Genomic DNA, 13,124 nt, shown 5'->3' with positions numbered 1-13,124 from the left:
GTCTTCTGACCTTCACACATGTACCCTGCCCTGAACACACACAAAAACTATTTTAAAAAAACATTTTAACTAAAAAAAAGCATAGCCAAAGCTATACTTAAAAACCAGTAAATTGCCGGGCGGTGGTGGTACACGCCTTTAATCCCAGCACTCGGGAGGCAGAGCCAGGCGGATCTCTGTGAGTTCGAGGCCAGCCTGGGTTACCAAGTGAGTTCCAGGAAAAGGAGCAAAGCTACACAGAAAAACCCTGTCTCGGAAAAAAAAAAAAACAAAAAACAGTAAATTAGGGCCGGGCGGTGGTGGCGCACGCCTTTAATCCCAGCACTTGGGAGGCAGAGGCAAGCGGATCTTTGTGAGTTCAAGGCCAGCCTGGTCTACAGAGCGAGATCCAGGAAAGGCGCAAAGCTACACAGAGAAACCCTGTCTCGAAAAAACAAAAAAACAAAAAAACAGTAAATTAATCCTAATCCTTTGCATCCCAGTTAAAAAAAAGCACAGAGGGGATGTGACTGCATAAAGACACAGCAACTAGTAGCAGAGTACAGACAGAGCAAAGGACACTCTGTACATCAGTGGTCTCCTAGAACAGACTCTCCAGGAGTTTTAGGGACCTGGACTCAGTTCACCAGCAAATGAGCCTGAAGCAGGCCTGGGCTTTTCACTTTTCCCTACAAACAACAGGCACAACATGGTACTTAGCAGCTGATCTTCTTAGATAATCTGGACTGGCTAAAACAAATCTGTTTCCATCCAAAGTCTCAAGAAGGCTTGTCCAACTCACTGAACTTCAAGGCATATGGCCAAAGATAAAAATGTCTCCTGGATCAGCGTCCCAATTTTAGACCCAACAGTATCTTCAACCTTTATCCCCACTGCTAGACTCACACAGGCTCTATAGCAATGGTTTTCAACCCATGGGTTGAGGCCCCTTTGCAGGGAGTTGGGGGGTGGGGTGGAGGGGAGTGTCAAATGACCCTTTCACAGGGGTCACCTAAAACTATCCTGCATATCAGATATTTACATTATTATTATTCATAACAGTAGCAAAATTACAGTTACAAAGTAGCAAGGAAAACAATTTTATGGTTGGGGGCCACCACAACATGAGGAACAATATTAAAGGGTCTCATCATTAGGAAGGTTGAGAAGCACTGCTCTATAGGATTTCAGGGGAAGATTTTCCATATCTAATTTTTAGAACAGCTTTGGAAACAATTTGGAAGTTTCCATTAGAGTCACTCATGTATTTATTTCCCAGATACCCTGAGGACAGGTTTTATTTTCAAGTGATAGATAACTGTAGACCTAGCAATGCTTTATATACTCTATTATAGGAGGTAGAATAATATAGCCCCTTCTTAGGAACTGCAATCCAGGTAAGCAGGTAAGATTAGCTACATATGCCATATAGTAATAATAATAATAATAATAATAATAATAATAATAATAATAATAATAAAGCTTTTTATATGACACATGTATCATGTTATTCTAACGCACTAACAATCATTACAACTATTTACTGTGATGAATTTCACTTGACACATAATAGACCTGAGTCTTAGAGATGTGGCTCACCCAAATTCCAAGTGACTAGTAAAGTTTAGACTTACAACCAGAGTGCTACCTCTAGATTTGTGCTTTTAACCAATGATTATGTATATCCAAACATTTTTCTTATTAAAAAGTAACATGGAACACATGCCTTTAATCCTATCACGTGGGAAGGAGAGGCAGGTGGATCTCTGAGTTCAAGGCTATTCTCGTCTAAATAGTAAGCTCCAGGCAACCCAGGACTATATAGTGAGACTCTGTCTCAAATACATAAATAAATAAACAAATAAATGTAATTGAGAGTAAGATGAAGGCTGTACCAGCAAGTCACCTTGTTTCTGACATTGGGAGGTCTAGCATTAGCATCTGTGAAGTTCAGGAATATAGCACACTCTAGGAATGCTTTTCATACTATACTGAGTCTGCTTCTTATAACCCCAAACAAGGAATAGCTAGCATTACTCCAGAATTACTTAGCCTACAAAATGGGAGATCAAAGCCAGGTATGCTGGATCGTATCTGTAATCCCAGCACTGGGGAGGATGAAGCAGGAAGATTGTTCTGTATTTGAGGTTGGACAGCCTGGACTACATAGAGAGTCTCAGGCTAGCCTGAGATAGTTTGAAATTCTGTTTCAGAAAACAAGAAAAACACACAAATGGATAATTAAAGTGGAATAAATAATAATAATAATAATGATAATAATAATAATAATAATAATAATAATAATAATAATAATAAATGGCTATCTCTGGTTTCTTCCAGTTTTTCAAACCCTTGAAATTTCCTGACATAGCTTTCATTATGGGGGGAAAGACACCTTGGATCACACCTGAATTTACAGGGTGATTTTAAGGTAGACCCTCAGAGGTTTCAAGGGAGGACTAGTCAAGCCAGGAAAACAAGCATGAAATCTCATTTTAGGTCCTATTTTCTCAGAGATAGGCAGTGGGAAACAAGAATTCAACCACCAAGAGCCAATAACCACGCGTATATAATGAAATCTCAAAACCCAGAAATATCTCTGACCATGCCCAGCTAGGAAACACACACACAAACACACCACCACCAACAACAGCAACAGCAGCAGCAGCAGCAGCGACAAGTAGGAAGCACAATCAATCAATGAGGACTGAGAATTTTCAAGTTGGTGAGCACAGACACTTGCTGGAAGGCTGGTGTGACTGGTCTGCCTGGATCCCAAGGAATTAGAATTCCCCTAGGAATCTTAAAGGGGGTAATATCTGAAGGTCCAAGGGCAGCCAGAGGGAAAACTTTGAGGCAAAAAAGAAACTTGTTCTAGGGAAGATTACAACCCTTCATTTGACTAGAGTGTGAAAACAGTGAGGAGGGGACCACAACTTGTTTAGTTATGCATATCACTGGCCTTCTTTTTAATTAAAGTTTACCCTCAAATCAGGACCAATTGAATGGGGGTTGCAGGAGGGCGGGTAGTGTGAGGTTGCTGGATCTTTTTCACTCTCTCAAATGTGGCTACACTGAATAAATATCCTGTTTGTTTGTTTGTGTATTTCATTTTGCTTTTCTCTATTAATTTTGATCATTTAGTTTATTAGCTCGTTGGGGCACAGGGTATGATTAGGTTCATAATGGCAGCACACATCTACAGAGCAATAGATAGTGCACTTTCAAGCCATCTATTGCCCTCTACATCAGTGTGGCTGCTCTGGAACAACTGGGCTCAAGTCATCCTTCTGCCTCAGTCTCCTAAGAGAACTACATACATAGACCAAAAGTATCTGCCTCTCTTTTTGGAGGGTTGAGGGGAAGCATGGGTTCAACCCAAGGCTTTATATGAGTAAGCATATACAAGCTACATTCCCAGCCAAATTAAGGCAGAATAGAAACACAATAAACATTAAAGGAATATGGAAAGGAAAAGAGCCCCCCAAGCCCTTGGATTGAGAAAATCAAAATTAAGTAGCTGGACTTGGTGGCACTTGCCTGGAATCCTAGTACTCCAGAGGCAAAGGTAGAGCCAGGAGTATCTCTATGAGTTTGAGGCCAGCCTGATCTACATAGTGAGTTCCAAGGACACCCAGGACTATGCAGAGAACCTGTCTCAAAAAAACAAAATAATAATAAATATCTCACAAACCATATTAAAGTAAAAATATGTCTTATTATACGTATTGTATATCACATGTGTGCCTGTGGAGGTCAGAAGGAGGCAGAGGAGCCCCGAAATTGAAGTTAAAGACAGTTGTGAGCTGCCATATGGATGCTGGGAACTGAACCTTGGTCCTCTGTAAAAGCAACAAGTGCTCTGAACTACTGCGCCACCTCTCCAGCACTGACTGGCTGTTTTTTTTTTTTTTTTTAAACCTGTTTTGTTGTTGTTGCTTTAATTTGTTTAAGTTTATAGGTGTTTTGCCTGTATGCATGTATGAGCACATGTGTGCCTAGTGCCCAAAGAGGCCAAACAGGGGATCAGATCACCTGGAAATGGAGTTACAAACAGTTGTTAAGGTGCTAGGAATCGAACCTGGGTCCTCCAGAAGAGCAACAAGTGCCCTTTAACTGCAAGCTTGGCTAGGAATAACTATACCCAAACATTCTTATTTAATTTTTAAATTTTTTGAACAATGTAATTTCAAAACCACCAAAATTATATATACAGCTACTGCTGACACTTTGGGGAGACTCTCGAAAAGTCCATGGCCACACTTGTGTGTATATATATCATCTTTTCCCCAAACACCTCTTCCCTCTTTGATGCCAATTCTTGAGTCTATGATAAACTCTTTGTTAATAACCTAGATCTGCTTCATACAAACTTGTCCTGAAATTCTTTTCTTCAGCACTTGGTTTCACCTGACCAGAGACTCCTAAAAAGAACCTCTCTGGATGCTACAGGGCTGTAGCTACTACTCCTGCTGCCATTGGCTGTTACAGACTTTATAAAAACAAAAATAAAAATAAAAATAAATAAATAAATTGAAATACTACCGGGCAGTGGTCGTGGTGGTAGTGGTGGTGCACACCTTTTTAATCCCAGCACTTGGGAGGCAGAGGCAGGCAGATTTCTGTGAGTTCGAGGCCAGCCTGGTCTACAAATCGAGATTCAGGACAGCCAGAGCTGTTACACAGATAAACCCTTTATCAAAAAACCAAAGAGGAGGAGAAGGAATCCTAATTATCATACACTGCTTGAGTTCTATGAATCGTGCTAGCATAATGTGAAACCTGACAGGGGAGTGGCTGTGGGAACCCCAAGTTAGGATAACTTGGGAATACCCACAGCTAGCATCTAAGTGGCACAATCTTGTAAGACTGAATCATTGGCATGTGGGGTCTGTGCTAATTCCAGACAGTATCAGAGCTGAGTTGCTGGACACTCAGTTACTGCCAGAACACTGTTGGAACAATGTAGTTAGTAACCTCAGAAACAGATGCACACATTAAAACCAACTTCACCAAAGCTCACAAGACACTTTACTGCTTGATGTAATCACAGAATCTATGCCTGTCACCAGTTCAAGAGTACTGTTTGCCATTTTCAACACTAGGAAATCAGGTCTTCAGTCAGATCCACAAGTACCCTGTAGAATAAAAATCTTTCAGAAGGAAAACTAGGGCTGGAGACATGGCTCAGTAGTTTAAGAGCATATACTGTTCTTCCACAGTACCTAAGTTCATTTCCAACACCCACATTGGGCTACTCACAACTGCCTGTAACTCCAGCTCCAGGGATGCTCTCTTCACACACGCGTACACACATATACATATACACATACACATACACACACACACACACACAAATACAATTACACAAACACACATACAAAAATGAAAATAAACCATAGGGGTAAAAACACTAAAGAACTATTCGGACCTGCCAAAGAAAACACAAATGTTGTAGAAATAGAGTTTAAAATGATTTTCTTCAATAGCTTTGGCTGTTATTTCACATTTGTAGTTGTTCCCAAAAGAAGGTCAGTCAGGAGTTATCTCAAGCATTCACAAGTAACTGGTGCCACCTCCAGAGCAATGTTGTTAAATAACAATAACCACCACCTAGTGTCTTCTTCATTATGCACTTTATCCAGACTAACGAGCCCAAGGACATTATTATATTTCTCATCTCACCAGCTTCTGATTTGTGAATTCAAGTTTTAAATAATAAAAATATTTTTTAAAAAAATATCAAGTCCTAAATGACAAAAAGAAAAAAAAAATAGTGGAAAAAAATGACTCCAGCAGCCATAAGCAGCCCATCACAAATGCCCAATCAACTGCAAAGACTAGTATAGTCACACCATCCACTGCATCCCTACACTCTTCTCCACAGCAGAAACACATGTTCTCATGGAGATCAGGTCCCCAGCCCTCCTGGTGAGTGATGCTCCCTGGAGATAGAAAAGTCTCTTCCCCACTATCCATACCCTTTCCAGGATATCCCCACTTACAACTCTGGCTACTTCACCCACCTCAACTGAACTACTCACTGAAAGTTAGGAAGCCCAAAGTAGAATTCTTCCCATGAGCATGAGCCTTTCAACGACAGTTTTGAGCAAATGATTATTAGGTAAGTGACTAGTTACTTCAAAAAACTGATTTACAAAGACAAAAGAACCATGAAAATATTCTTAAAAATTAATAGAGCTTTCACCATATAACTCACCACTCCTGAAACCACCACCACAGTTAGGAAAAACTGTCTCTTTAAAGGGCCTAAGAGTATTATCATATCCCTGGTCCTGCCTCCTAGGACCTATGCTGCTAGTCTTAGCATCTTCTCTGAGGTGTCCTGACTTTCTCCTCTTGTTTAAACAGTACCCAGTGGATATAAAGCAAATGTGAAGGAGTGGAGGTGTGTTTGGTTTTTGTGATAAGATTTCACATAGCCCAGGCTGGCCTCAAAAGCTCTTTGTAGCTGAGGATGACCCTGAACTTCTGATCCTCCTGCCTCCACCTAAGTTAAGTACTGAAGAGTACAGAACTACAAGTGTGGGACATGAAGCCAGTACAGATGTTTTTGTTTTGTTTGGAACAGAGTCATGCTATAGAGCTCTGCCTCCAGGTTGGATCAAACTTGTAACAATGCTGCCTCAGCCCCCTGAGCATGGGGACTACAAGTGTGTGATACTATGTCTGGCTAAAGCAAATGTCGAGCTGAAGCCAGCACTTCTTAACAAGAAATAATGGCTTGTGTAAATACTATGACTATTTATTTACATCAAACTGCTGTCAATAAGGATGCTTGGGCTTTCCTACTTGGATTCTATAGCAGGTCACTAGGAATACAACCATATACAATTCAGCATTTTGCACAGCTATTACTAAACCACACCCACTAGTTATCTAAGAGCTTAGAAGCAAGGCATGGTGATACCATACAATTCCAACATCACTTAGGAGGATGAGAGAGGAGATCTTTGAGTTTGAGGCCAGCCTGGGCTACATATGAAGACCCTGTCTCAGTAAACTGAAAGAAGTCGGGGTGCTGAAGTCTCCACTCCCACTTGAATATAATTTGGTGCCTTCAGAAAACACTCTGGGGAAACTCCAGCTTTCCATTTACACATCCACACCCTCTGCTACAGTAGGGTACTCTCATTTCACTACTGAATCCTGCTTCATATATGCCACATTATAAGGCAGTCTTGAAGAAAGAGTTAAGAATTGGTAACAAGGGGCTGGAGAGTTGGCTCAATGGTTGAGAGCACTTGGTTCTCTTGCAGAGGACCCAGGTTTGGTTCCCTGCACCCATATAATGGCTCACAACGGGCTGAAACTCCAATCCCAGGAGATCTGACAACCTCTTCTGGCCTCCTCAGACACAAGGCATGGAGGTAGTACACATACACACATGTAGGCAAGACACTCATATGCATAAAATAATAAATCTTTTAAAAAAAAAGAATTGGTAACAAAATGCTTAGAACTAAGGAATACAGAAGACCAACTATCAAGAATTTAATTAGACTCAAATTCTACTAAATGCCTATAAGGACCTAAAAGAAACTGTGAAGCCAACTAAGACCAGAGTGAGTGAATTCTGCTTCCCATTCCTTGCTCTAATTTTCTCAATTGCTGTTTTCCAACTAAAATCATTGCTTTTCACTTATTTCATCCTCAGACCATGAAATCACATATGGAAGCCCAACAGTCTCATAGGAACTTTTTGTAAAATGAAACTTTGGGGCAAGGAAAAAAAAAAGAGCAAAATGCCCACATGCTCCTGCTCCAGGGGGTTTCCTCAAACCTCAGCTAGGGAAGAAAAGCAGGGAGGGGCATTGTGGTGGCCAGGTGGTGCATGCTTTTTTTTAATCTCAGTATTCAGGAGGCAGGAGGCAAAAGCAGGCAGATAGATCCCTGTAAGTTCCAGGACAGCCTGGGCTGCACAGAGATCCAGGCCAAGCCAGAGCTACACCAGATACTCTAAGGTTTTGCAGGGGTCTGACTTTTTCTTTCATCTTCCCAGACTAGATGAAGTAGAATTAACTGCATTCAATACAGTAAATGCTCTGACTACTACAACAAGGGGCAGATCTCTCCAACACACTGTCTCCTGGATTGACAGGCAGAAAGACCAACAACGGCTACAAGATGCTAAATAGCCCCTGAAAATGAAGTCCTGCCCTCCTGCAGAGTGCTATCAGAGATCTGCCAGTCATCAGAGCTGGTCTAGATCTAACAGTCTCAGTGACAGCATTATTTCCGGTCAACAGGTCCTGAGGTTAAATGCTTCAGCAATGTGCAGCAGGACAGAAAGGGAACATGATGATGCTTACCAATGATGCTTACAATGCTGTACAATGTAGGCTCCTATGCTATCTATCTCTCAGCTCCAAACCCAACAATTCAACTCACAACTTAAAGATGTGGACAAGGCCAAACTCTCAAGGAAGTAGAAGTCATCATCCACATGTTCCAATGTATGGTGTTTAAATAAGGTCCCATTTGCATATATCTTACAGACTGGACATTTTTCCCTCTTTCGGCATACCATAATTCCAAAGAATCAGTTTGCATCACTTTTTGGTGTTACTCTCACTCAAATCTCCTTTTTGGCCCCCAAAGAAATAAAACTTTTCATTGTCAGAAAAAGAAGTACAAGAACTAGTGATACTAGATGTGAACTAAGGGACAATCAACTAAAGTCAATCGACCTGGTCTGTCGTGGGAAGAGCTAAGAACACTGTTCCAACATTAGGAAGAACTGATCCTGGTACATTGGTCTGAACATCTGTAAACAGACACAAAGAGTAATTGTAGGTTATCAAGAGTTAGAGAAACGGTAGTCACCACATAATTACCATTGTTTCAATCTGAGTTACTACTTCTTCACCTCAATACAACTGGCAGCCAGTGTACAATTAACTCTCCTCACAACAGAACATGTATCAAGACAGTAGTAAAATCAGATTAACTTTAAGCCATTTAAGGCAATGCAAAACAACTTACTCACAAATTCAAAGGCAAGTGGCACCAGCTGGTTTTTAGGTTTTCGCCTTTCACTGGAATGTGTCTAAAAGCCCCCCAAACCTTAAGAAACAAACTGACTGGCACCATAGGTCAAAAGGCCAACTCAGCTCCAAGACTCCAAATTCACTTAGATTTAGATTCATTTCCCAAACAGAATTACTGGTCAATGTAGGGACTAAGGGCTTCTCCCAGTGTTCATGTCCCCTCCTACCCATCTCTATGCCCTTTCAAAAGGTAGACTCCAACGGAGCGGTAGTGGTGCACGACTTTAAATCCAGCACTTGGGAGGCAGAGGCTGGCGGATCTTTGTGAGGTCGAGGCCAGCCTGGACTACAGAGCAGAGTGAGTGCCAGGAAAGGTGCCAACCAAAGCTACACAGAGAAACCCTGTCTCGAAAAACAACAACAAAAAACAAAAAACAAACAAAAAAACAAAAAGGTAGACTCCAAACTGGTCGATGAAATGTCAGCCTAGACAATATTTTCATACTTGAGTTGTAATAAACCATTGGAATGAAGAGAAACAGTAGACTGCTTACTACCAAATGAGCACTGCATGCCGGCAGTAGGACACGGAAGTCACGGGCAAGCTCTTCAACCTGGGCCTAAGTCATAGAGATGTACATGCCTCTCTCATCTGCCACGTCCTAACAGTTCACATTAGTCATTTACTTACAAACGAAGATTTGCTGTTAGCATTCCAATAACAAGCTGTGTACCTTCCTTACCCCAGGACAACACAGAAAGCTCTACCCAAGTTAGTTCTGAGGAGCCACCTGCAGGTAGTATTATAGTACTAGAACCTAAACCAAGTCCACCGTTTCTGATTTGCCTTTACTGAACACCAAAAGGTTTAATTTAGCATCTATAAGACTGAGTTTACTACAGTCTAAGCAACATTTATGTCTCTCAACTGCCTAGCTCAAAAGACTGATTAACACTCCCATCACTTTTGTGAAGTTGAGAAGGAAAAAAAAAATACTCTTTCCATTTTAGCCTACTGTGATACAGCTCAAGAGGGCTAAATCAAGGTGACATCTTAAGTCTCTCAAGTGGACAATCTGTCCAAGATAAGGTTAAACTGAAGATGAATGCCCCCAAATGAAGGCAAAAGTACGTTACATCCCTGAGCTATTTATGCCAACCCAAAGATGGTGACACAGTGGAAATTGGCCCCACAATGGTCTTTATCTAATGTGATCCAGAGTGAACTTTTAGCACCAACCTACCTCTCGAAATATTATTACTCACCAGGAGGCCCAGGCAAAGAGCGGAACTATTGCAACACAAATCCTGCCTCCCCACAAAAAAAAAAAAAAAAAAAAAAAAAAAATTGAAACTTAGCTCCGGATGGTCATTTGTAGATCAACATATTATTAACACATGCCCAATCCTTCAACCTTGAGTTCACACAGAGATGGAAAAGGTCAATACCAGCACACATTCAGAGTACTTATTATGCAATTTTAAATAGCAGCATATACAGCAAAATATTTTATGGGAACAGGTGTGCCCTCAATTAAACATCCTGCTTATTTCTAAACACATAGCCCAAGTGACCACTGCTGCACCTCTCTACTGCTCTCAGCTGGGTGAACTGCTTTTGTTTTTAATTATAATAGTCCAGCAGAACCTGCAAAAATAATGATAAAGGCCCTAGGAAAGGCAACAGAATTAGTCAAAAAATAGTCTTTCTATTTCTTCCTCCTCCTTATTCATATTTTGTCTACCTGAGTCCCAACTCCACTTCTCTGACCCTACTCCATTCAACCTTTAACTCACTAAACTTACACTCCACCCCCACTCTCTTCTCCTCAGTCCCTAGAACTTGCCAAGTTCATTCCAGCAAGTTTCTGCACAAGCTGTTCCCTAAACCTCCAAGAGTCCTCCCTTCATCTCTGCATGGCTGGCTCCTTTTCACTTCAAGTTCTGTTTAAGTCACTTAACAGGAAGGTCTCCCTTCACAATTGCATCCCAGTCACACTTTCTATCCCATCACTCACTTCCTTCAGCATTTAATCCAAATCAGATTTGCTTATTTATTATCTCTGTCCCCACCTCCCACTCTGATAAACTCCATGAGAGTGCACCCTTTGCTTGTGTTCATCTTTGTACACCCAGCGTCTGAAACACTGGCTAGTACTGAATAGCCAGTCTTAAATGGATGAATTTTGGACTTTTCATTCAATGGCAAACTAGGTTCCAAATGAATTAAAGTGAGACTAGAGGTAATTCTTTTATTTCTGTAAACCATCTAAACACTATAACTGCACAATCAAGGCATTAAGTATTCTGTTTTATCAGGCCTGAAGGCCCTCAAATATGATGGGACTCTCTTCCCAAAATCAGAAGAACATCTGTTATGATAATCCTAGTGATACTACACATCAAATTCAGTGACAGAGCAAAATGTATGCACTTTCTAGTCAAAAATTTAGCACTATTTCTTAAAGCATAAAGTTTCTTATAAGACAGTTCCATAATCAACAGGATTTTTTTTTAATGTATCAAGTGCAAAATAAGAATCATTAACCCTTTACTCTGAGATCCCTATGAGAGGCGAGAAGAGGCACTACTTACTCGGTGGTTTTTTGTTTGTTTTTTAAACAATATAAATATAAACAAATCTTTCCAATTATTCTTTCTTTCTTCAAACATTTCCATACCATTATGGATTTGTATTCTGCTAAAAACAAAACTATACATCACACTGTCTCCTATAAGACCAGTTATACACAAAGCATTAGTTAAATAAGATAAAAATCAGCACAAGTCCATTGTCACTAAAGACAAGTGTGCCAGACACACAGATCGAGAAGGAGATAAAAGAGCTATTGTCCAATTGTAGAAACAAAAAAAGTAATATGGGGTTTTCTGTTCTCAGAAGTGCATCATGAAGTGTGGGTGGAGAGAAACACAGAAATCCAGAATTAGCCTAACATCAAATCATTTTTGGAAAGAGTTGACAACATGTAAATTCCTCACACATAAAGTATTTAGAGCGAGAGACCTTGATTCCTGGGCTATGATGCCATTTATGAATCCTTGCAAGAGCGCTGGAATTCCAGTATTCATAAAAGAAAATGCTCATTATAATCAGGAGCCAGGCGGCGTTGTGAGGTACTCCCCAATGTGACACAGACCATAACTGAAGTACTACAAGGCTTGCAGTTAGGAACTGGGATAGAGGCTGAACACAAAATTCAAAAGAGGTAACCAAGGTACCAAGTGCCACAAAGGAGAGAGGGTGACCACGACTGTCACCCAACCACAGAGAATTAAAGTAGACACAGGGGTGTGTATAGGGGAGGATAAGAGGTGGGGATGGAAAAAACAATACATTTGTCACCCCGTCCCACTTCCTAAACAGGATATAGGCAAAGCTCCAACCCCATTTACCTCAGACCCAGATGGTTATCGTTTGTAGCAAAGGTGCACAGAAAGGCCTTCAGGTCTGAGCCCCTTAATTCCAGGGCTGTTAACGATTACAGAGAAGAATGGGGGTGGGGAGGAAAATCAGGGAGGGAGCTGGGGATTCACCCGCCACCTCCCCCTTGGGCTCCTACCCCAAGGCTCTTACCCTGGACTTTCAGTTCAGAGTCTGCAGCCTCTCCCCGGGCATCTACGGCCCCAGGTCCCCAGGCCCGGGATTGAGGGGTGCTGGCGATGGGCAGGCAGGGACAGTAGGTAAGTTTTCTGAGCCCTGAGCCTGACACGCCACAGGCTCCCCTCACAGCCTCTTCTTCCAGAGGGACCAGTCCAGACAAGGCGCTGATTTGCACTCCTCCCCTTCCACCACCACCCCCTTTCTCGAAGGAACCGAACCCCCGCCCCTTCATCTCTCAATGCTCCCCCCTTTTCCTCAACTCCCTCCCCCCCATCCAAACTCACAGCTGCTCCAGAGGTTCCTCCAGTCAAACCCTTTCTGGAAACGACGGCGGCCCGGCGGGTCCAAACCACCTACCATCCCCGCTTGCGTTTCCAGGCTCCCTATCCCCGCCGCCGCCGCCTTTTCTGCCACCGCGGCCGCCGCCTCCTCCTCATCTGCGGCCCACCGGCGGCGGCCGCCCCGAAGCCCCGCCCCCTCCATCGGCTCCTGCATCATCACTTCCGGTAACC

At 42.0% G+C, this 13,124-nt stretch overlaps 1 protein-coding gene across 4 annotated transcripts in view; it reads right to left on the bottom strand.

Annotated features, from left to right (window-relative positions):
* The window catches only part of Dcun1d3 (defective in cullin neddylation 1 domain containing 3), a 44,568-nt gene that overhangs the window by 31,052 nt on the left and 392 nt on the right, over window positions 1-13,124 (bottom strand). The window contains exon 1 of one of the 4 annotated variants that reach the window (XM_052760890.1): window positions 12,897-13,103. The exons of 1 other annotated variant lie outside the window; for it this stretch is intronic. The gene's annotated coding sequence lies outside the window, so the exon portion shown is untranslated. Of the gene's footprint in view, window positions 1-12,585; window positions 12,778-12,896; window positions 13,104-13,124 lie in introns of those variants that run through there. 2 more of the 4 variants (XM_052760894.1, XM_052760891.1) reach the window with 2 other exon arrangements.

This window comes from Peromyscus californicus, unplaced genomic scaffold (assembly GCF_007827085.1).
Source record: "Peromyscus californicus insignis strain IS unplaced genomic scaffold, ASM782708v3 Scaffold_4__1_contigs__length_199733344, whole genome shotgun sequence".
Taxonomy (NCBI): domain Eukaryota; kingdom Metazoa; phylum Chordata; class Mammalia; order Rodentia; family Cricetidae; genus Peromyscus; species Peromyscus californicus.
The sequence above is the reverse complement of the archived record's forward strand: the minus strand, read 5'-3'. Positions and strand labels throughout refer to the sequence as shown.